Raw genomic sequence first — 23,527 nt, 5'->3', positions numbered from 1 at the left:
GAGGCTCCCTCCCATGTACCAGTCAAGAAATCGTTTCTGCAGTGGACACCAGCGGGGTGCCCTCTACTGACACCATCTCCTGGAGGTGGCATCAGGTCCCACAGGTTGAGTGCCCAGTCTCACAGGACTGCCCCTGCCCCCCACTTCAGATTGCAATTATAAGTCCAGGCCTCTGGAACTTCTGACCAGCTGGCTCTCAACTGGGGTTCCAACGACCGCCCTTCAGGTTTGATTGTCCCGCTAGAGTGACTCACAGAACTCAGAGAATCACTTTGCTCGTGTCTACCCATTTATTAAAAAGAATGTTTTAGAGGATACAAATGAACAGTGAGAGGAAGAGAAGTCTGGAAGGGTCCTGAACCCGGGAGCTTCTATCCCCGTGGAACTGGAGTGTGTCACCCTCCCGACACATGAATTTGGTCTCCTTCACTGTCCTGGAAGCCGCCTGAACTCAGTCCTTCGAGTTTTCATGGAGGCTTCGGCACATAGGCCTGATTGATCAAATCACTGGCCATTGATGGTCAACTTAACTTTCAGGCTGAAAGAGGTGGGGTGTGAGGCTGTGAGTTCCAGCTCTCTAAGCACATGGTTAGCTCCCCTGGCCACTAGCCCCCCCTCCTGTGGTAATCTTGGGATTGTCCCAAAATCGCCTCATTAACATAGACTCAGATGTGATTGAAAGGGCCTTATTATAAATAACGGAAAGACTGGCTTCATCTTTGTCACTCTTGAGCTGTTCTGGAGCTGTTTCTGGAACTGAGGACGAAGGGTCACATATTTTAACAGAAGACACTCATTGTTCTGGTCACTTAGGTTATAGGGGCTGTGAGCCAGGAACCATGAATGAAAACCAAACATATGTTTCACAGTATCACAAACATTGTCTCTGTTTTTTCACTGATATGCCACCGTTAGTCTGAACCCAGGTCTGGTAAGTTGCTGAGATGCCGATGACCTTCTGTTTAGAATAGACCTTAACAGAGTCTCAAATTATGCAACCCCCATTGCTGAAAGCTTTTGGGTGGTCTTTTGAGAAAAATGAAGAAAAATGGTATGTAAGTCCACGTTTTCCATGTAAATGGCCATTTTATTAAAAATGGAGTTTATAGCAGAGAAATCGTAATTTAAATTAATGAATCCCCAAATGATACTTGTTATTGCCAATTATTTTTTTAATATAATGTAAAATCTCTGAGTTCATAAATAACATTCTTTTTCTACTCAGGAAAGCCGTGCTCAGCAATGTGTTATTCATGACTTAATTATTCTATAGATGCTTCATTCATATGCATGCAGATATATCTGGCAGCATTGCATTTTAATGAAGATGCTGAAAGGCAGCAGGCTATAATTTCTGACAGAAGATTCTGTCAGGACCGAACAATGGGCGCTCCTGAAGAGGACGCAAAACGGCACAGCCCAGAAAGCAAATCAAGAACCCATTTAAATATTTTAATGATCATCTTCATTAGGGAAATTTTGAAATCCTTTTGCACTTTGGAGCGTCTACAGTTTAGGAGCTATTTTTGCTCGAGGAAAGTAATTTGGAGGAAGAAGAAGATTTCTAAGACCCCCTGGGTGGAGGCACAGCCCGTCCCCAGGGAGCACAGGACCTGGTTTCTGTGCCCATCCTCCCCCCCTCCTTAGGACGACTTCTTTCTGTTGAAGTAGTAATGGGGTCAAAGGGATCATCAGCTCAGTTGCTTTGCAGGGGACAAGGAGAGGAGGAACTGGGGAAAAGTCTCTCGGGATTTTGCGTGTGTGTGCCAGAGGGTCGGAGGTTTAGGATTTTAGCACAGGTTGCCCACACCTCAAAATTCCACCCTCTGACCCTTCTGGAAGCCCAGGTTGACTAGAAACGATTAAGAATTGTTGGCTGGGTGCAGTGGCTCCTGCCTGTCATTCCAGCACTTTGGGAGGCAGAGGTGGGAAGATTGCCTGAGCCCAGGGGTTCGAGACCAGCCTGGGCAACTTGGCGAGATCTCGTCTCTACAGTAAATCGAAGAATTAGCCAAGAAGGATGGGGCACACCCATAGAGGAAGGGGCCATCTGTGTGGAATTTCCCCGAGAGGAGGAGGAGGCAGATAGCAACGCGTGCAGTGGAGGCGAAGGCACAAAGACAATGGCAGCTGGGACGAGGGCAGTTTCCATGGAGTTGGGCCAACTCCTCCGCCACGTCCCAGACACCCTGTCACTTGCACTTTCATAGCTGCCCTCAAACACTTGAACATGGCAGTAGGCTTCCATGTTGCGTGTGTTCTGTAGCAGAAAAAGCAGAATTACGACCAGTTTCAGTGTTTACTTAAGCTTATCGCACATGCTTTTGACAATTCTAGCATTTTTCTGACGTTTCTCCCTCTCTTAGGAAGATGAGAAAGAGAGAAGCCCTAATAAAATTGTGGCAATTCCTATAGACAAAACAGTTCTTTTTGAGTCGAAGTCTCACTCTGTCACCCAGGCTGGAGTGCAGTGATGGCTCACAGCCATCATAGCCTCAACCTGCTGGGCTCAGGTGATCCTTCTGTCTCAGCCTTCCAAATAGCTGGAACTACAGGAGTATGCCACCACGCCTGGCTAACTGCTTTTATATATTGTAGAGATGAGATCTCGCCAAGTTGCCCAGACTGATCTCAAACTCCTAGTTACTCGCATTACTCCCTGAGTGCCGCCTTCTTTCAGATCAGCAGCAGCACCGGGTTCTCATAAGAGCACAAACGTGATTGTGAACTAGGCTGCATGCTCCTCATGAGAATCTAATGCCTGATGATCTGAGGTGGAGCTGCAAAACAGGTTAACGTGAGCGGTGAGGTCTGACTGCACAGAGACCACAATAAACCAATTGCTTGCAGACTCATCTCAAAACCCCATTTGTGAGTGGCTAGTGAGTTGATGTACTTCCCTTGTTCAGCTGCATCTGGTGGCAGGCTTTCAGTCAGAATCCGACACTTATTTTAGCCCATGCATGGCCCGCCCGTTATCTTATGTACCACTTTGTCTGCATCTCATTTTTTATGGGAAGTTGTATAATTTGTTTTATATATTACAATGTAATAGAAATAAAGTGCACAATAAGTGTTATGTGCTTGAATCATCCCGAAACCATCGCCATCCCTCACCCTCCGCCCCCCATCCTGGTCCGTGGAAAAATTGTCTTCCACGAAACCAGTCCCTGATGCCAAAAAGGCTGGGGACTGCTAATGTAAAGGATGTTTAACCATGTTCCACTCCCACGTCCAGGGGAAGGTGCTGCAGAAGGGCCAAGGTCGTTGGGGGTCATGGCTGGAATTCCATCTCCTACAGTCTATTCGTGGGCTTTCTAACCTGCACCGTTGGCTGATCCCTGTGAAGCATCCCACTGTTTAATGAAATTCTTTCAAGAATCCCACTGATATGTGAATTGCAATTGCTTTGAATCGATAGTTCTATCTTTTTGATGTTGAATCTTTTTATTAAAAATTAGAATATCTCCTCATTTATAATTTTTCTCATAAGTCTTGCTATCTTTTCCTTTTTCACATGCCATGCAATGAATTCTGACCCAAAGCAAAAAAAAAAAAAAAAAAATTGACTTTGAATTTGAGGAACTTCTGGAATGAGAATGAGGTAAATCTTGTCCCCCCAAAGCAAATACAAAATCGGAAAAAAGGGTCAAAAATATCACTTCAGGAGTTTAGAAGCGACCAAAGCATCCATCTGATTGAGAAGCATGGACTGAAGAAAGAAGAAGAATGGGAATCTTTGGCATTTTATCCCGGGTTTTCTGTCATTTCCCACCCCAGCTCTGCTGTTCAGTAATCTATGAGGGCAGGGCGAGCTATGAAGACTGGTGTCTTCTTACTAGAGAAACTTGATTCACTTGGGAGTGGAGCATAGATGTGACTCAGGGAAGTTGTCGAAAATGATAGTAAAATCCAGGAATGATAGCAAGCAGTTAAGAAGGACAATATTGCAGTTAGCTTGAGGTCACGATATCACTTGGGCAAGCAACAGACTGATGGAACAGCCAGAAAAGTAAAGGGAAATCCAGAGATTTGAGATGCTGCTAGCAGGCCGTCGTAAGGGCTCACTTGTCCCTGGCGACCTGGCAGGCTAATGCAAGCTCAAGAACATGCACACACAGAGGAGATGACAGATGGGGCCTGGTTATATCATGATGTGCTCCTGACGAAGGCGAAGACTTGAGTGTGCAGAACATGTAAGGAAGGGCAGACCTGGCAACTGCCTGGACTTTGATTACCTCCCTTAAGCACACACAGATCTGTTGATAGAGTGGAAGACTTGCTGGCTTGAGATGTTTGTGCACAATTTCTGATCAATTTTTGGCTGACCACTAAGCTACGCTCAGCCAGGAGGGACTCAAAGGGAGCCAGACTCAAAGATAAAACAAAAATTATTATTATTATTATTATTTTTGAGTTGGAGTCTCACTCGGTCGCCCAGCCTGGAGTGCAGTGGCTGCTCCCGGCCACCACAGCCTCGACCTGCTGGGCTCCAGGGATCCTTCCGCCTCAGCCTTCCAAGTAGCTGGAACTACAGGCACGCACTACCACGCCCGGTTAATTTTTTGATTTATTGTAGAGATGAGGTCTTGCCAAGTTCCCCAGGTGGGTCTTGAACCCGAGGGCTCAGGCAATCCACTCACCTCAGCCTCCTGAAGTGCTGGGATTACAGGCCGAGCCACCGAGCCCGGCTCAAAAATTATTTTTAAAAAAGAAACCTGAACAGAGAAAACAAAACCTGCACATGGTTGTGATATAAATTCTACAGACTTAATCCAGGCAAGTCGTTAAGTGAACAAACAAATCAGCAACGACAATCCCGGAGAGGATAATAATCCAGGGTTGCTACAATATATTATCTAAAATGTGAAATTAAATAAATTACAGGCAAAAAATTAGGTTAGGAGTGAGCACACACAGGAAGAAGCACAATCAATAGAAACTGCCCTTGAGGGAGTCAAATATTAGACTTAGTGAAGTAAGACTGAAATAACTATTATAAATATCTTTAAATAAGTAAAGGGGAAAAAATGTAGGCACTAAAGGAAAGTACAGTGACTCGTCAAATAGAGAATATAAATAAAGAGAAAAAAGATTAAAAAATGAAACAAATTCTTGAGTTAAAAAGTACAATAATTGAAATTTAAATATAAACAAAATTCACTTCTGAGAGTCAGTAGCAGAATTCAGCCAGCAGGAAAAAAAATGAGCGAAATTGATGTCAGATCAAGAATGACAAGCAATTACAGAAAGAATGACGAAGAACAATAAACAGAGTCTCAGAGATCTGAGGAACACTGTTCGGCGAGCCAATATACAGGGACTGACAATTAAGTTCACAAACTCATCACCGTGCGCATATGCTGCCAGCACGGTACAGACAACTCGATGAGGTTTCATAACCCTGGCACATCAGGGTCTCACAGCTGTGCTTGTGTTAACAGGTGGTGGTATCTTGCTGAGTGGTGCTCATGATTGCTGCGTGTTTTTGTGTGCTGTTGCGAGAATGTCGGAGCTTGAATTAGAGGAACAAACAAACATTAAGTTTCTTGTTAAACTCTGCAAGAGTGGGGGTGAAATCAGGGACATGTTAGTCCAAGTTTATGGGGGTAATGCCGTGAAGAAAATGGCAGTCTACAAATGGATTAAACATTTTTCTGAAGGGGCAGAAAGTGTCACTGATGAAGAGAAGTCAGAGCGGCTAGTAACGAGCAGAATTGACAAAAACATTGCAAAATCTGTTGAATTGTATGTAAAAATAGCTGACTGTGAGAAGCATAGTAGACCAAATAAACATCGATAGAGAAACAGAAAAAATAAATCTTAACTGAAAATGCTGGTATAAGAAAGGTGCATGCAAAAATGGTCCTGAAAGAGGTCTTGCATCACGACAAAGCCCCAGATCACACAGCACTGTCTGTGAGAGAGTTTTTAGCCACTAAACGAATAACTGTATTGGAACCCTCCCTACTCACTGGCCCCAAAGGGCTTTTTTCTTTGCCTGAAGATGAAATATTGAAAGGAAGACATTTTGATGACATTCAAAGACATTACGGGTCATATAATGACAGCCTTGATGGCCATTCCAGAAAAAGAGTTCCAAAAGTGCTTTGACATGTGGGCTAGGGACTGGTGTTGGTGTCTTGCTTCCCAGGGGCAGGACTTTGAAGGTGACTGTAGTGTTATTCAGCAATGAGGTATGGAGCACTTTGTCTAGGATGAGTTCGCAAACTTAATGGTCAGTTCTTGTAAGTGTCCCAGAAGTAGAGAGGAGAAAAAAATATGTAAGGAATGATGGCTAAAAATAACTAAAATGTGTCTAACAAAAACGATCTATAATAAAATATCATAGGCTGGAGGTCTAAACAGCACACATTTATTTTTCTTGCAGTTCTGGAGGCGAAGTCCAAGAGTAAGGAGCTGGCAGGTTTGGTTTCTGGTGAGGGTTGTCTTCTTGGCTTATAGACAACCTATATATATATATATATTTGTAGAGATGGGATCTCACTAGTTGCCCAGGCTACTCTCTAACTCCTGACCTCAAGCAATCCTCCTTGGCCTCCCAAAATGCTGAGATCACAGATGTGGCCACTATGCCCATCAGCTACTTATAGATCGTGTCCCTAAATGGCAGAGAGAAAGAGAGAGTTCTGGTCTTTCTTTTTATAAGAACACTAATCTCAACGTGGAAGTTCTACCTTCATGTTCTCAACTCAAACTAATTAATTTTCAAATGCCCCGCTTCCACATGCCACCACATGGAGGGTTAGGGCTTCCATATGTCAATTGTGGAGGACATAAACATTCAATGTATGACAGCATCCTAAGAATACATTTAAATGGTGCACTAGAAAATATTTATTTAGTACCATAAAGAAAAGGAAGGAGAAACAGAACACAAAAATACACGATAGGTCTAGATACAAGTAGCATAGTAACAGAAATAAATCAAAGTAGAATTTTAATAAATAAGTTGATAGTAAAAGCTTAGAAAAAAAATATTGCAATGGACAAAATCTGAAAAACTGACAATGCCAACTGCTGGGGAGACTGCAAAGGAACTCACATTCATTGTGGGGGAATGCACAATGGTACAAACACTTGGGCAGTTTTCTTACAACATGAAACATATGACCCAGCAAGTGTACTCCCAGGTGTTTACCCAACTGATCTGCAAACTTATGTCCACACAAAATCCTGCCCACAAATGTCGACAGTAGTTTATTTATAACCACACAAAACTGGTAGCAACCAGATGCCCTTCAGGAGGTGGGACTGATAAACTGTGGAGTAGCCATAGGGCGAAATGTCCACCAGTGATACAAAGAACTGAACTATCAAGCCATATAAAAGGCATGATAAATATTAAGGGCATATTTCTGAGGGAAATAAGTCTGGAAAAGCTACAGATTCGATGATCCTAATTATAGGCCAGTTTGGAAAAGGCAGAACAAAAACAGTAAAAAAGATCAGTGATTTCCAGGATTTGGTGTGGGGGAAAGGTTACCAGGTGAAGGACAGAAGGGGAGTTAAATGCTGAAATGATTCCGTGTGAGGAGGTAATCGTGGATGTGACATGATGCGTTTGTCAAAACTTTCGAGCAAAAAGAGCAAACCTCACTAGTGCAAATGCAAAAAAGTCATTTAAGAGGCTGAGGGGAATTCCAGGATTGAATTCAGAATGTGACACAACAATCTAACTGTACATATTGCCAATGTATGAAACGGCCTCCCTGGAGGGAGGTACAAGATGCTGACCTAAGAAACTTTGGAAATGAGTGGAATCTCTAAACTAATTACAAAGTAAACATTGTATAAGTGCTGTCTTATGTTGATAAAGGTATTTCCCATGGAGATACAACCTCGCAATTCTGATACTGCTACATATGTATTCTGAACTTGAACAAGTAGATGGGTGTCAGATGGCAGGAGCCAGGTTTCTCACTGTTGGCTTGGGAGTTTATAGATAAGCAAGGGAGAAGGGCAGAACGATTCGTGTGGTAAGGGATTAGAGTTGTAGACATCAGCCAGGTCAGCTTAGTATTGATATGAATGTTTGCATATAGAAATGCCTGTTCACACATATACATGGGCTGATCCACACAAGTAGATCTCCTTCGCCCTTTCAGCTCAGCAGGCCTAGAAGCAATGACACCGTGGTTGCAGTGAGCTCACCTAGTGCCCAGTCCTTGGTTTCGAATTCCCTTCTCTAATAAAGAAGCCAGGGGTTCGTGGAGAAATGGTTGGTTCTAAGCTTGGGGCAGGACATGCACCAAGTGAGCCTGGCGCACCCTTTGCGCCAGCAAATAAGAAAGTGCTCCAAATCAAGCAGACAAACTCGCCCGCGCCTCTTCCCCCAGGGATGAGGATCCGTTGAAGGGGCACAGAAGTCAAACGAAGGAACGCCCAATGGCCAAGTTGGAACAATTTGCACAATGAAACACAGTTGTTCAAACTGCACATAACCCAAATTATAAAATAAGCATCCATGAGTCCATACTGACGAAAGTAAATGACTGAGAAAATGATGAGATAGGGAAAGGACCTATTTCTCACGCAGAAGAATTCCAAATAATCTATACAGATACTCTGAATTCAAAAGCATAGCTCCCTGCTCCTTATGTGTGGGTTATATATAGTGACTTTCTTTCAAAGAACAGTATGGAAGGAGGAAAAAAAAGGAGTAACTTTACCGTAGAGAACCTCACAGACACTAGAGTCAGCTAGCTGGTCAAGGTCAGCATCAACAGCAATCAAGCATGTTGATAGTATGTATCCTTGACAAGACGTAATGAAAATGGGACTTTATCTTTGTGGTTTTCCTTCTCCAGACCCATAACCCCTGCCTAATAACGAGGAAAACATGGGACAAATCCCAGCAGAAGAGATTACACAAAATACCTGACAACAAGCTCCTCAGATATGTCAAGGTTATTAAAAACAAGGAAAGTCAGGAGGAGTCTAAGTAGACACGATGAGCAGCTGTCATGGGGCATTCTGGAGGGATCCTGAAACAAAGTGGACACCAGAAGAGAAGACAAGGGCATCGGATTAAAGTATTGGCGAACAATACTTTAAGTGAACAATAAGGTACAATTGGTTCTTTAATAGTAACAAATGTACGAATGTAGGGTGTTAAAGATATGGAAAATGAATGTCAGGTATACAGAAACTCTCTATATTATCTTCGAAGTTTTTTGTAAGTCTAAAACTTTAAAAAATATGATTTAAAAATATATCTATTTATTTAGAGACAGAGTCTCACTCTATCGCTCAAACTGGAAGACAGTGACACAAGCATAGCTCACTGTGGCCTCAAATTCCCGGACTCAAGACATCTTCCCGTCTCAGCCTCTCTAGTAGCTAGGATTGCAGGCATGTGCTAGCATGTCCAGCTAATGTCTTCATTTCTTGTAGGGAAAGGGTCTTGGAGGTGATCTTTGAACGTGTGCCTCTCTAGTGGGCCACACCTCCTTTATAAATATTTTTGAACAGTATTTTGGCAACTCTATAGAGATAGCAAGTGGATTAGTGGGTTGCATCAGGAGGAGCAGAAAAGTGGTTTGGTTGCAGCTGGGTTTAAGATCTTTTCTGGGTGATGGAAACGTTCTCCAATGGGATTATGGTGAAGGTTTTGTAAGTTTACTAAAACTTACTAAATTTATATTTACCAAATTTAAGTTGACTAAAAATGATTCAATTGTACAGTTAAGATAAGCAAAAGGTAAAATTTAAGACAAAAATATTTATAAAGGAGGTGTGGCCCATTAGCAAGGCACACGCTCAAAGGTTACCAGCTCTGTGCCTGCATTTCCCATCGACACAAAGGGAGCTAAAAGGGATTGCGAGAGGTAAACTGAGGATTGAATGAAGCGTGTGAAAACTCCATTTTTCAGGCGAGCAAAAAGTCAAATACAGGCTGTTTCTGGGTTCCCTGGCTTAGCCCCGATCAACCGTGGCATTTAGTCTTTGATCACATGTTGGACACATCTTGGAAGTCAATAAACAAGAATGAAGCGAAAGGCTCCTGTGTGTGTAAATGTATTCCCTGCAGGCAAGAATTCTGTCCTCCTTCGGGGACCCTGTGACCCCACACTCGCCTTCTTCTGTGGCATCCCTGCAGCGTGGCCCTGGCAGGTCCGGCCGGCGGGAAGCTCGGGGGTCCAGGAGGAACCTGGCACCCCAGCCCTCTCCAGACTGTGGCTCTGTGCCACCTGGTCCGCTTCCCTGTGCCCCACCCGCATTTCCCCTCCCACCTCCCTGCCTGCTCCTCCCGGCCTTCCCAGACAAGCCAGCTGCAGAGGCTCCACCAACCGCACATCCTTGGGCTTCCCCCCCTACTCAACAGCGGGAGCCCTGGACAAAACGTCCAGGTAAGTTCATCGCTGGCCTCCGTCTCTCGACAGCAAACATCAGGGACTCAGTGTCGTGGAGGGAATTGGGCCAAACTGACTTAAATTAATCCAGACTTTGCTAATACGGCCTGTGTTAATAAAACGTAGGTAAGGGAGAATGGGCATTGAATAAACGCCTGACACGGCATGCTTAATTCCACTACGGTTATGACTATTACCTTTTAATACCAATTATAAACTGTCATTTTTCACCAAAGATTTGTCTGAATTTAAGCTTCTTGCTCTGGAAAAAGAGACCCCAGAATGCAGGGCCATCTGGAAGGTTAGGCCTGCAGGTCTGTGGTCGGCACATGGGAAGGGCTTAAGGGACTTTGCCAAGGTAAAGTCTGCCTCACCAGAGGCCAAGAGACTCAATGAGAACACATATTTCCAGTGCCTTTATGAGATCTGTGCCACTTTTAGCTCCCCCGACCCCTTTGAGAAAAATTCTATTATAGGTTAGAGTAGGCAGCTTTGAAAATTGGCTTCCAGGTTCCTGCTTTCAAGTCTAGCATTAGGTTGCCAGCACTGTCTGTGTGATGGGTTGCTCATAGTAACAGATGTTTGAATGGACCATCTTTCCCTGGAAAGGGTTCTATGACATTGTTACAAAGAGCAGTCTTTATAACAACGTGAGGGAGTATCAAGTTTTTTCAAACACTTTGCAAGGAGGTCGGGGAAGGGGTCTCCTGTTCTGTCTCCGTGGTTCTACTTATTGACTTGCGAAGAGGCCACAGTGAATTGTTTTTAGCTGAGCACTTGAAAATGCAATGGTGCATAACCTGTATGACCTTAAGTTCGTTTCGTACTTCCTTCTTTTCTCTGAACAAGAACTTACCAAGACAACAAGAAATGCAGCGTGCCCAAGTCCTCCTGCAGTGCACCTTTCACAGCCTTGGCTTGCCTCTCTCCTGGCTCTCAAACCTCTTTCTGGAAGCATACTTGTGATCCTTCCCTGGCAAGCACTTCTGCTTCAGATTCAACCTGGCTTCCAGACATCCATATGACATTCTTGCTACCTCAGACCTGACTGAGTTAGACTGGCAGTGGCTGTGTGTTTGTTTCTGTGCTAGCTTACAGGGGTTTCTTGAGGGGGCAGAGCTAAAATGTGACCTCCTTTGGCTTCCTCGGTGCATCAAGGATGAGTCCACCCTTCCTCCATGCTACAGCATAAAAAGGCAAGGCACTTGTTGTCATAGACCCTTGAGGCATGAGCACTTCCGCCATCCCTTAAAGGTAGAGATCTCCTTATTATCCCAGTACCTAGCCCTGGGCCTGACACCTAGGAGGCACTTCATAAATGTCTTTCAGATTAATAAATGAGTGGATGATCAGTGAGTTCACCAAAGGAAGCCTTTGGAAGTGCAGCAAGACTGTGTTTAGTCCTTGCAGGGCTGGTGATGGTGGAGGGTGGGAGGCTGGAGTTGTGTGGGCAGACTTTGGGAGCCAGGGATGCTCCGAAGGGAAGGAAGATGTCTCAGACGAAGGTAGGGGAAGAGGAGAGTGAGGTGAAGAGCTGCAGGGCAGGCTGAAGAATGTCAGGTGGGGGAGAGCAGCAAATGAATGTAGAGGTGAGGTGTTCATTCGGCCAGGAAGTTGGAAGATGTGTTGAGATGCCGAGCTGCAGTGTGAATGTTTCACTGCTCACGTAGCCCTTCCAAGTGACCAACTGTCTTTCCCCTATAGAATGTGGCATGCTCTCATGGAAACAGCCCATCTGTAGCCCCGTGTTTCATTTTTCCAGGGACTGCCAGGATTGCTGCTGGGCTGATTTGGAAGGCTGGCCGGGTTCGACTAAGGTTAAGCCAAGATCTCTTCAAAGCAAGCGGCATTTGGGAGGGACTACTGTGTGTTTCCCAAGAAGAGACTGTGATGACAAAGAGATGTGACCTCAAAGGAATGTGACCTCTGTCTTTGGCTGATTCTTTTTGCCAAAATAGCCAAGAGAATGTCTGACCAAGGGTCATGTTAACAGAGAAAGTACAATTTGCCACATTCTTTGAAAAAAATGAGAAGTTTTAAAAGAAGCCAGGAAATAAACCTTGATCGGGATGCAGGCTTCCTTTTGCCTGCTTATAAAAATATTTTGGGAGCTCTCAAAGGTCCTCTGAGATTTGACAGCCAATACTTAAAATACAACTCGATTCATCTAAATGCACTAAGAAATGTGTCTGCTGGGCAAAACAGAAAATGCCGTGCTCGCCCACTGGGCTCAGGGCGGCACCATCTGTGTCTCTGTGCCCAAGGGCTCTGTGTGTAGTGAGGGCTCAGCACACACTCGGGAATGACTGCGAAAGCTGAACTTAAATGGCAGGGCGCAGTCCTGGTCGCTGCTTCAGTTGGAAACAGCTAGTCGGCTATAACTCATGGGCCCTCTGCATTCTGACTTATTTTGCGACAGAAGCAGACAGGAAGAAGCCAGGCACACCTTTAAATAACCTGCTTTCAAGCCTTGTCATTAGCAATACATTTTATTAGAAACATGTGCATGTGTGTTTGCAGAAAAACCTTGCAATGTAACAGAGCCATCTTTCTGAAAATTTACCTTTCTATCTTTTGCAATGAGTACTTCATGCAGTTGTCGTCACTGCAAATGGGCAAGCAGACAGCTCCAAGCCACTGTGATTTGAATTACCCTGATAATGGTATGATTCTGGATTTTTCCTGATGACAAAGCTATGTGATTTTTAAAAAATTGTATGAAATGAAATAGCAGCAAGGAATGGGAACTCCAAGTTGCCACTGTTAATATATTTCTACAAGGGTGCCTGAACGAAGCATATTTGTATGCCTAACCCTTAGCTGCACCCCACAATATCATAATTAAAAATATTGGTTATAAAAAAATATTTCTAGAGTATTTGCAGTGTAAGGATGTGTGATAGTCACAATTCTGACTGGTTCTCCTTGACCTCTACCCTCTGGGGTTATTTCTGTGATTATGTTGCTACTTGAGGAAAGGAATTTTGTAGAGGTAATCAGGTTACTGATCAGTTGACTTCCAGATAAGGAGATTATCCCTGTGGACCTAACCTAATCTCATGAACTTTTTTTTTTTTAGCTTCTTTTTAATTTGATTTACTTTTTTTTATTTTAAAGTTATGGGGGGAAATTCAGGATTAGGTATACAAGAAGTCATCATACAGGTAAAGTTTGGGCCTCTCTTTGGTCCTCAATTTACCTGGTATGAGATTAAGTACACTTATTGATGTTATGTGCCCCTTGCCACCCTCCCATGCCAGTCTCCTGCAACTACCAAACCCTTACTCGAACTCTTTAAAAGCAGAATGTTTTCTTTGGCTGCTTGGAGAACTAGAAGTCAGAGGTTCAAACCATGAGAAGTATTCAAAATGCTACTGCTGGCTGGAAGATGGGAGGTGGGCAGAATTGAGAAACGTGAGGGACTTCTAGGAGCTGAGAGTGACCCCAGCCAACAGTCAGCAAGTGAGTGGGGACCTCAGTCCTCCAGAAAGAACTGGATTCCGTCAGCAGCCTAAAGGAACTTGGAAGCAAATCTCACGCAGTACCTCCAGCTTGGTCAACACCTGGATTTCAGCCTTTGTGACCCGAAGCAGAGGATTCAGCTAAAATGTGCCAGACTCCTGACCCATGGAAACTGAGATAATAAATATGTGTTTCTATTGATACTAAGTTTGCAACAATTAGTTATCCAGCAATAGAAGATTCGTGCAGATTTTGGTACCCGAAAGTAGATGCTGCTGTAGCAAATACCTAAACAGTAAAAGTGGTTTTAGAATTAGACAGTGGTTGGATCCTCGGAGAATTCAGAGAAACATCACAGAGGAAACGTAAATTGCTTCAAACAGACTGTTACGAGAAATATGGACATTAAAGAACAAAGCCGGTGAGAGCTCAGGGGAAAGTGAAGGACAATACAGAGAAAACCTAGATTGCCTTAGAGAAAGTCTAAATCACTGTGAATAGATTGTCATTAGACGTCTGGGGTTTTAGAACACTGTTGGTGAGGACTTGGAAGGAAGTGAGAAACATGCTGCTGGAACTGGAGCGAGGAGAATCCTTGCTAAGCGGTGACAGAAAGCTTAGAAAACCTGTCCTGCAGTCATGTGGAAAGCAGAATTTGTAAATGAAGCACCTGGATATATAGCTGGGGAGATTTTCAAGTAAAGTGTTGAAGGTATTGGTTTATTTTTTACCAGCTACTTATGCTAAAATTTGAGGAAAAATCGGTAAACGTAAAGGGACCAGGACTGGATGATTCTGAGACTTCCCAGTCTTTCCAGATGACAAGAAATGCTAAGTGCCAGACATGGCTTCTGAAAGACTGTGCTGCTTGTTCGGCTTACTACTGAAACCTCAGAAAGATCAGAAGGTCGAAGTGTTCAGTCGTACAAAAGGCTCTTCTACAGTATGAAGGTTGCGGCTCACAAATCCCATTCTGAGAGCGAGAGAGTCTCTCAGAGGCTCAGGGGTGCTGCTCCTCAGCCATCCCAGGGGAAGCCAAAGAGAGAAAAAGGATGACCTCAAAAAGACTGGCTTTGTCTCACTGAGTAAAACCCTGTGAAATTATAGTATCCCTGTAGCGTTCATGTCTTCTTTGAACCTATGAATGTGACCTTATTTGGAAATAGGGTCTTGGCACATGTAATCTGGTTAAGATGAGATCACACTGGATTAGGGTGGGCCTTCATCTAATAGCTAGTATTCTTACAAGAAAAGGGAAATATGTACAAATGCACAGAGAGGAGAACTTGTGAAGACAGGCAGAGTTTAGAGTGATGTATCTGTAAACGAAGGGTTGCTTCAAATACCAGAAGGGGCTAGAAGAGATGAAGGATCTTCCCTCTGAGGCTTCAGAGACAGCATGGCTCTACAGATACCTTGACTTAAGTTTTATGGCCTCCAGAATTATGAGAGAATACATCGTTGTTGTTACAAGCCACGTAGTTTGTGTCAATTAGTTACAGAAGCTCTAAGAAATTGATAAAGATTATAGTGGTTTTGAAAAAAGTATATCAACAGAAGCACTGCCAATATAAACTGAAACATACCAAGAAAGTACAAAATACAAAAAGGGTATTGGGACTCTACCATTCCCAAGTTTATTATCAGGAAGAAGGCTAATGAAACTACTCAACTGAAGACATTTTTTTTCTTTCTTGATAAAGAAAGGATGACTCAGAGGGCAGAAACAAGTGCCCAGAAGGCTGAAACAGGAACCCAGAGTGAAGAACTGAAAATTAAGGAACTCCAGGTGGAGTTTGGCTGCATTTTAAACTACCTTGGACTGGTTTCTCCTTTTCACCTTCTATGTCTCTCCTTTTTTTGAATTTTAATGTCTGCAACAATTATCCTATATGTTTTCCACCACCATATGTTTGGAGTGTTGGGGGAACATAACATGGCCCTTAATTTTACAGGTCCACAGATAGAGAGTAATTGTGCTTAGAAATTGTCATTATGGATCAACATGAAGCCCCATCCCAACCTGATTTAAATGATTTTATGTGATTAGATTTGGTTGCTTATGAGTTTTTGAGATTTAGATTAAAAATTTTGGCTTTGAGTTGATACTTTAATGGAAATCTTGGGAATCTATGAAGATGGTAGATCTGGGCATCAGGCGGTACATTTTGGTAGGCAGCATTCTGTGATGGCCCTGTAATCTCTGCCTTCTATTGTCACTCCCTGATTATGCTACATGAGAAGGGATTTTATAGGTGCAATTAAGGTTACTAATAAGGTGATGTTAAAATAGAGAGGTCATCCAAGTGGACTTACCTTAATCACATGAACCCTTTAAAACAGGAGAGTTTTCTCCAGGTTAGTTGGAGAAGCAGAAGTCAGAGTTTCAAAGCATGAGATAAACTCAAGGTGTCATTGCTGGTTTGAAGATGGAGGAAGCTGCAAATTGAGGAATATGAGTGTCCTCTAGGAGCTGGGACTGACTCCTGATCAACAGCTGCTCGGAAAACGGAGATCTTACTCCTCCAATGACGAGTACTGAATTCTGCCAAAAACCTGGATTAGCTTAAAAGAAGATTCTTCACCAGAGCCTCTTGACAATAGTGTGACTCAGCTGATGTCTTGACTTTATTCAAATTTTGAGACTCTGAATAAAGGGCCCAACTAAAATATCCTGGATACTTGATCCATAAAAAACTGTAGATAATAAATGCGTGTTATTTACAGTTGCAAGTTGTGGTGATTTGTTATGCAATAGTAGAAAACTAATGTGTGTGTGTGTCTATGTTTATAATTCCATGTATGTATATATTTTAAAACAAGAAATTTTTACTAATTTTTACTAAGCCGTGTACAGTCAGGGTAGCCAGAGGTTTTGTAGAACAATCTTGCTGCAAATCAGTAGTAAAGTGAATCTTATATTAGAGATAGCATTCTAATTTTTAAAAAGCCATTAATAAGCCAGGCATGGTGGCACACATCTGTAGTTCCAGTTACTTGGAAGGCTGAGGTGGAAGGATTGCCTGAGCCCAGCAGGTTGAGCCTGCAGTGACCGTGAGTGTGCCACTGCACTCCAGCCTGAGTTGACAGAGTGAGACTCTGACACACACACAAAAAAAAGGCCTTAATAAAGAGGGTAGCTCTGGATTCAAGTCTCTAATTGCTTTATCCTTCTGGAAGATTCTGTGAGGAGAATACACCTGATTAGTGTGTACTCTCAGAGGGTTGGAATTTCAATAAAGTCAAGTCAGTTCAACAAATTATCATCGAGCACCTTGCACTGCATATTAGGCTTAGCACTGTGGGCTGAATAATAAATAGGTTTTGTTCTCCAAGAGCTTAATGTTGGATAGGGAAAATGGTCAAATAAATATATACTAGTACTATGGTGCATTGACTACTATAACTGGGTGATGCAGAAGCACATAAGATCATCTAATCCAAAGTTTGGGGTGGTGGTAGAGGTGGTGACAGAGAAGTCTTCAGGGCTGAGGCACAAGACAAAGAAGTCTTCAGGATTGGCAGGGGCAGTGGTGTGGTATGCACGTACAGGAAGTACATATTAACAAGTCTGAAGGGACGAGAACATGGATAGATCTGCAAGTAGTTCAGTGCTTCTGGGACTGGAATACCAGGAGCAATTGGTTAGAGGGAGATGAAAAGGTAAATGTGCACCCATTGAAGGGTCTTAATGCTAATTTGAGCATTATCCTGGGGACAATGGGACAAAGTATTCAAAATATTACGCATAGGAGGGATGTTGTTAAGCTTTCCCTTTAGAAAAATCTAAAAGTTTGCAGTGTGGAGATGAAGTATAGGGAACAAAACTGGTGACAAGGACATTGGATCCAGCTCTTCCAGATTAGAGATACTGATCTGTATGCAGTGTATGGACTTGAGGGTTAACTGTATTTGTTTGGATCTGGGCAATTAGAAAGCATAAAGGTCAAGGTCTAGATTTCAGCCTTGTGAGACTGAGTAACTGGTTGCATCAGTCAGCAAAAAGGGAGCCCAGAGGAGGAACGGTTTGGGGGAACGGTTTGGGGGAAAAGAGGAGTTCAGATTTGTCGGTATATATTGGATACCAAGAGGAAATATCAAGTAGAAGTTGCTTATATAGTTCAACAAATCAAGAGAAAAGTCTGGAACAGATAGAGGTTTGTATAAGTAGGTGCAGTGAAATTAGTAATGGGGAAGAGAGTTGAAATTATTGGCAAGAAAATGATTGGCATGGTAAAGTCTAGGCTGTTTCTCTATGTAATAGGAATAATAATTTGTTTGTGACAATCCTTCAGACAATCAGGCTGGAGGCTTGGTGAGGTTTGAAACATAGATGTATATAGACATTGCTATGGTCTGACTGTTTGTATTCCCCTCAATGTGTGTGTTGCAACCTATTCCCTGAGGTGATGATCTCAGGAGGGGATTAGGCTTGGAGGGTGGAACCTCACAGATGGAATTAGTACCTTTATGGAAGATGTCTGGGGAGCTTGTCTGCTTCTGTCACTAAGTCAGTCCACCTCAACACATTGTCTATGAACCAGGAAACAGACACTAAATTTGCAGGCGCCTTGATCTTTGACTTCCCAGACACCAAGACTGTGAGCAATCAATTTCAGTTGTTCATAAACTGTTGTAGCTGTATAAGAGCAAGGGCTGTTACAAGAACAAAAGATACATTGGCAGCAGTGGGTGCCCAGATACGGATACCTCGCCTAACAGAGAAGAGGAGAGTGCGACTTCTCAGCTTTACCCAGTGCTTCACAGAACAGTTGTCTAGGCTGGTGGTAATGGCATTTTGCCTGTCCAAGACGAGGTCCTGCCAGCTATAGGAAACCATGAGTAGCAGTCGACCAAGTCTCTGTACCCCAAAATATGTCATCCCCAACCACCAGTGCAATCCGCAAATATGGCTGCAAACACTGCCTTTCAAAAACTCCATTTCTTGGATCCAGCTAGCATAGATTCCAGGTACAATTCCTTAGCACGACAACAGTGCCACCATGCAGCAATGTTCTAGGTTTTAGGGTGATGACTAAGCATCTCCTAGGAGTAGTTGCATTGCAATGATGAGCAGTGCAAAATCGTTCAAGTTGTAGAAAGACTTCTCACAGAAACCTTGGCCAAGGCAATCCACACCTGCTTCACAGAGGAGTACTCAGGATTGGATGATGTAAGACAACAATTAAACAATATAAATGTCTAATTCAGTGCCTGGAATACACTTTTGACTCAATAAATGTTACTTGCTATTGGTGTTAATTTATATTACTTGCTATTGCATTTACTGCAATGCCTATTATTGTAAAGAAAAGTGAAGGCAAGAGGGGCTGATATTGGGAGAGAGAAGAGGGGTTCTGGGATGCCTATTAGTGTAAAGAAAAATGAGTAGGAGGGGCCGAATGAGAACGCTGGAAGGGAGGCTGCAGGGAGCCTGTGCAGTGTTTGAGTGTGATATTTAAGAAGCAGCATAGCCAGTGAGACGGGTGTAGGAGTGGGGATCATGTGAAAGGCCAGGGCGAGAGGGAGGTCGTCAGCACTGTGGAGGCCCAGGCCCAGGCGGTCAGAGGCTGGGAGTTGGGCAGGGCACCCCGCAGCTTGGGCGCTCTCCCAGGATGGCGGCATGGCTTGCCTTAGAGAGGCAATTATAAGTGCTAGGGTCTTGGAAACAAGGAGGGAATACCTGAATGCTTGTTGGTGGGATTCCCGTGCCTGAGAGTGTTTCTGGATCCTGCGTGGTTAGCAGAATGATTCTAGGCACGATTTATTCCCTTGTCAGAGTCCTGTCTACACTCCGACTTCAGCACGTGACTACATTGTACCAGAGAGCTGATGACTGGTGTGTTTAGGCCTGCTCTGGCAGTTTGGAATACATCTGACATTCTGTGCCCATTCTTTCAGCCCAGGCAAGGGGCCTGGGTTCTGGAAGAAAGACCCCTTAAGAGCTGCATGACCAAACCTCATGAAATCTGTTCTCATTCTAATTTAGAATGCAGGGACTTGTGTGGTGACTCATACATTTGAAAAGCTCAAATTAAGTGGTGATGATCTCAGCTGTGATTCACTGATGAAAACTGGAAAGTGATTCATCTCTTTTTGTACTTGTCCTTGGGAGTCACCAGGCTTAGAGTCTCTCTTCCAAAGAACATGCTGCACTCAAGGAAAGACACTGGGCCCTCCTGCGGTGGTATTTTGGCAATTACACAGAGTCAGCCACTACATTTTTTCACAAGGCCATTTCCTTTTGTTCATTTTATTCCCACCTACAGTCTATAAGGTGCTCTTGTGTTGTGATGACCCACTGCCAATAAATTAGAGAAGTCAGTGGTACTTTCAGGCCAAAGGTGGGTATATGTTTAATAAAGCATTGGTGCAGATTCACAGTTCTATGATCTGTAGGGACTATTGTATTTTTCTTAGTGTCTATTTGTTATCAGGAAGTAACCTTTTTTCTTAGAGGAATAATGGCTTAAATTAATTTTATGTGGTACTAAGGGGAAATACAAGTTTAAAAACTACTAAAAGTGAGCTGGGACCGAGCATGGTGGCTCAGCCTGTAATCCCAGCACTTTGGGAGGCTGAGGCAAAAGGATGGCCTGAGTCCAGGGTTTCGAGACCAGCCTGGGCAACTTGGTGAGACCTTATCTCTACAATAAATCACAAAAACTGGCCAGATGTGGTGGCGTGCGCCTGTTGTTCCAGCTACTTGGAAGGCTGAGGCGGAGGGATTGCCTGAGCCCAGCAGGTCGAGGCTGCAGTGGCCATGAACGTGCCACTGCACTCCAGTCTGGGCAACAGAGTGAGACTCCAACTCAAAAAAAAAAAAAAAAAAAGTGAGCTGGGAAAAATCCCAGTACTTTGGGAAGCTGAAGTGGGAGGATTGCTCGACATAGTGAGACCTCATCTCTCTAAAAAAAAAAACCAATTTTTGAAAAGCTAAAAAGTGAAGATGACTTCTGTAACAAATCAACCCAGAGATTTTGTGTGCTGATGGAATTAAATTTTGTGCACTGTATGGAATTAAATATCAGTACTGGAAGATCTACTTGAAAAGGTAAGACCATATAATTTGAGCAGATTGAGCATTTATTTTTGCACCGACTCTGTGTTTGACCACTACGCTAGATGGCCAGGACAAGGTGGGAACTCCTGTGAGCTTCCTTAGGACCTTGCTTAATGAGACTCACTGTTGTCCTCACAAGCCATCAGTTCCAGTGCTGTCTGATGCCTCTGTGACCCTGTCCCCAGTTTGCAATGTTTCCAGTTATTGTTTACAATGAACTCATTTTATGCCAGAAACTAGTCTAAGCACCAAACCTCTGCTTCCATCTTTTCATTTCATTTCATCTTTACAACAACCCTAGAAGGTGAATACTGTCCTTATTTTTTCTCTTTTATTTATTTCCTTTTCATTAGTGTAAATCTTTGAGGCATACAGCATTATGTGAACTCTGTGTCCAGTGGCCTTAACTGGAAGATTGCTCCAAATTTTTTGTGAATCATGCCACATTTCCACAGGTCCAAGATGCCTTTCCCCAGATGACTCTGGTTTCAATTGGCTTGCCACCAGGGGCCACTGTGTTGTCCTTTGCTTTGCGTGCCTGAGCTCCTCGCTTGCCCAAGTAGAATTCAGTTTCATTTTGGGCAGAAACGACTTCAATTTTAAGAAGAGTTGTGTACTCCCTTTGGTTCCGGAGACCCTGCTTATAGCCAGCAAACATGGCCTTGGACCACAGCCTTTCAAACATGCTTAAGTTTTCTGCTTAAAATGCTCCAGTTCTAAACAGAAAGGTGACAATCATACTTCCTTTTTTTTTTTTTTAAGTAAAGGTTATTCTATAGTAGCCTCTTGAGAAACACGATGATCAAAAACCAGGGATAAACAGCAAATACTTTTTTTTTTTTTTTTTTGAGAATGCAAGATTTATTGAGAGGACAGAAAAACTCCAATGGCAGGAGGGGACCCAAGGGGTTGCCAATTTGGAGCTGTTCTTCCACGTTTCGCCTATATAGCCCTAAGACCGAACCAATTGACTGGCACTAGCTATGAGCGGATTGGTCAGTACTAAGGACCAGTCGGCAGGAGGTAGGGGCCTCATGATGATGTCATAGGTCGGTACTTGGCAGTAAGCTGGTTGGCTGTTTTTCCATCCCAGCAATGAGTACTTGAGCTCTAGCTTGAGAGGTTGGTCAGAGCTTGTTTTCCCAAGACCCGTCCCGTCTGTCTGCCTTGCCTTTCTCTAGCTATCACCTGTCTCATTCCCCCTTCTGGAGTAGTAACCCTAACTGCCATTAGGGAGTAAGGATGATGACGGGTCTGGCTACTTCCTGCTGATCATGGGTGTGGTATGTGGGACGGCAGCTAGGGATCCTCGGAGGGCAATCTAAGGGTCCTCAGTAGAAAGAAGCTTCCATACAAGGTTCCAATTGCATCACCATTTGGAGTTTGATGGACTCTGGGCGAGAGGAAACAAACTTTACAAGGAGGTTAACTATACATGGACCAAACACAAGCAATACAACAAAAGGAGCTATTAAGGGAAAAACCCATGTCCATATTCTGGAAATCCCCAGGGAGGATACAAAGGATTGTAACCAACTGGGTCCTGAATCTACCTGTTCTTAGAAAGAGTCAGTGATTTTAATATTATTCTTTATAACCTGTAAGTTCTCTTCTGCTTGGGAGTATTCATCCAGAAACAACAAATTTCATTCAATAATGCCCATGTTCCTCCACGTTTCGCCATGAGCATATCCAATGCTCAACGGTTTTGTAAGTAGCTAGTGAGTTAATAGATGTTTGTTGATTTTCAATAGTAGTGCCATGGCTTTCCACCCTTGCTATACCCTGAAAGTGAAGTTTAATATAGATTTTTCCAATAGGGGTATCTCTACAAACCCAAGGAAAACCCTGGCAACAGAATGTCCCAGTCCAGGTCTTTGTAGGATTGACTGGTCTAGCTCACATCCTCCTAGATTAGGTATATGTATATTATAGCCAGGCATGTTAGTGCTGGATGGAGGCCCTAAATCTCTATGACCTTGTTGTCGCTGTAGGGGTTGTTCCAGGAATGATCCTAAATTTAGAATATTCTTGGAAGAAGCCATTTGAGTTTGATTGAGGATCCTCACCTTAGGAATGATTCCAGTGAGCAGCAAATACTTCTAAGTGGTCTATATTATAAAGCCATATCCCCAAATTCATGAATTTATCTTATTCATAAATAAGTCTTTGCCTTTAATTTAGTTTACATTTTGCCTGCACTCTTTCAAAAGCTTTGTTATGTCTCCTTTTTTATATTTTTTTTGGTTGTCATTTCTCTTTCCTTTTTGTTTCTGTTTTGCCAGTGGTTAAATAAAAAGTAATTAACATATGAACATATTTCAACTGAAACTTGAAAGACAATAGAAAAGGCAAAACACAAATTAAAAATTGATTGGTCAGAATTAGCTACTTAGGGCTATAGTACATGCAGTGCATTTTAAAAGGACTTTCTTTTTTTGAGTTGGAATCTCACTGTCGCCCAGACTGGAGTGCAGTGGCCACTCCCGGCCACCGGCCACCGCAGCCTCGACCTACTGGACTCCGGCGATCTTTCTACCTCAGCCTTCCAAGTAGCTGGAACCACAGGAGCACGCTACCATGCCTGGCTAATTTTTTTGATTTATTGTAGAGATGAGGTCTCGCC

This window comes from Carlito syrichta, unplaced genomic scaffold (genome assembly GCF_000164805.1).
Source record: "Carlito syrichta isolate Samal-C Ts95f unplaced genomic scaffold, Tarsius_syrichta-2.0.1 Scaffold123482, whole genome shotgun sequence".
NCBI lineage: Eukaryota > Metazoa > Chordata > Mammalia > Primates > Tarsiidae > Carlito > Carlito syrichta.
This window is presented reverse-complemented; position numbering follows the sequence as displayed.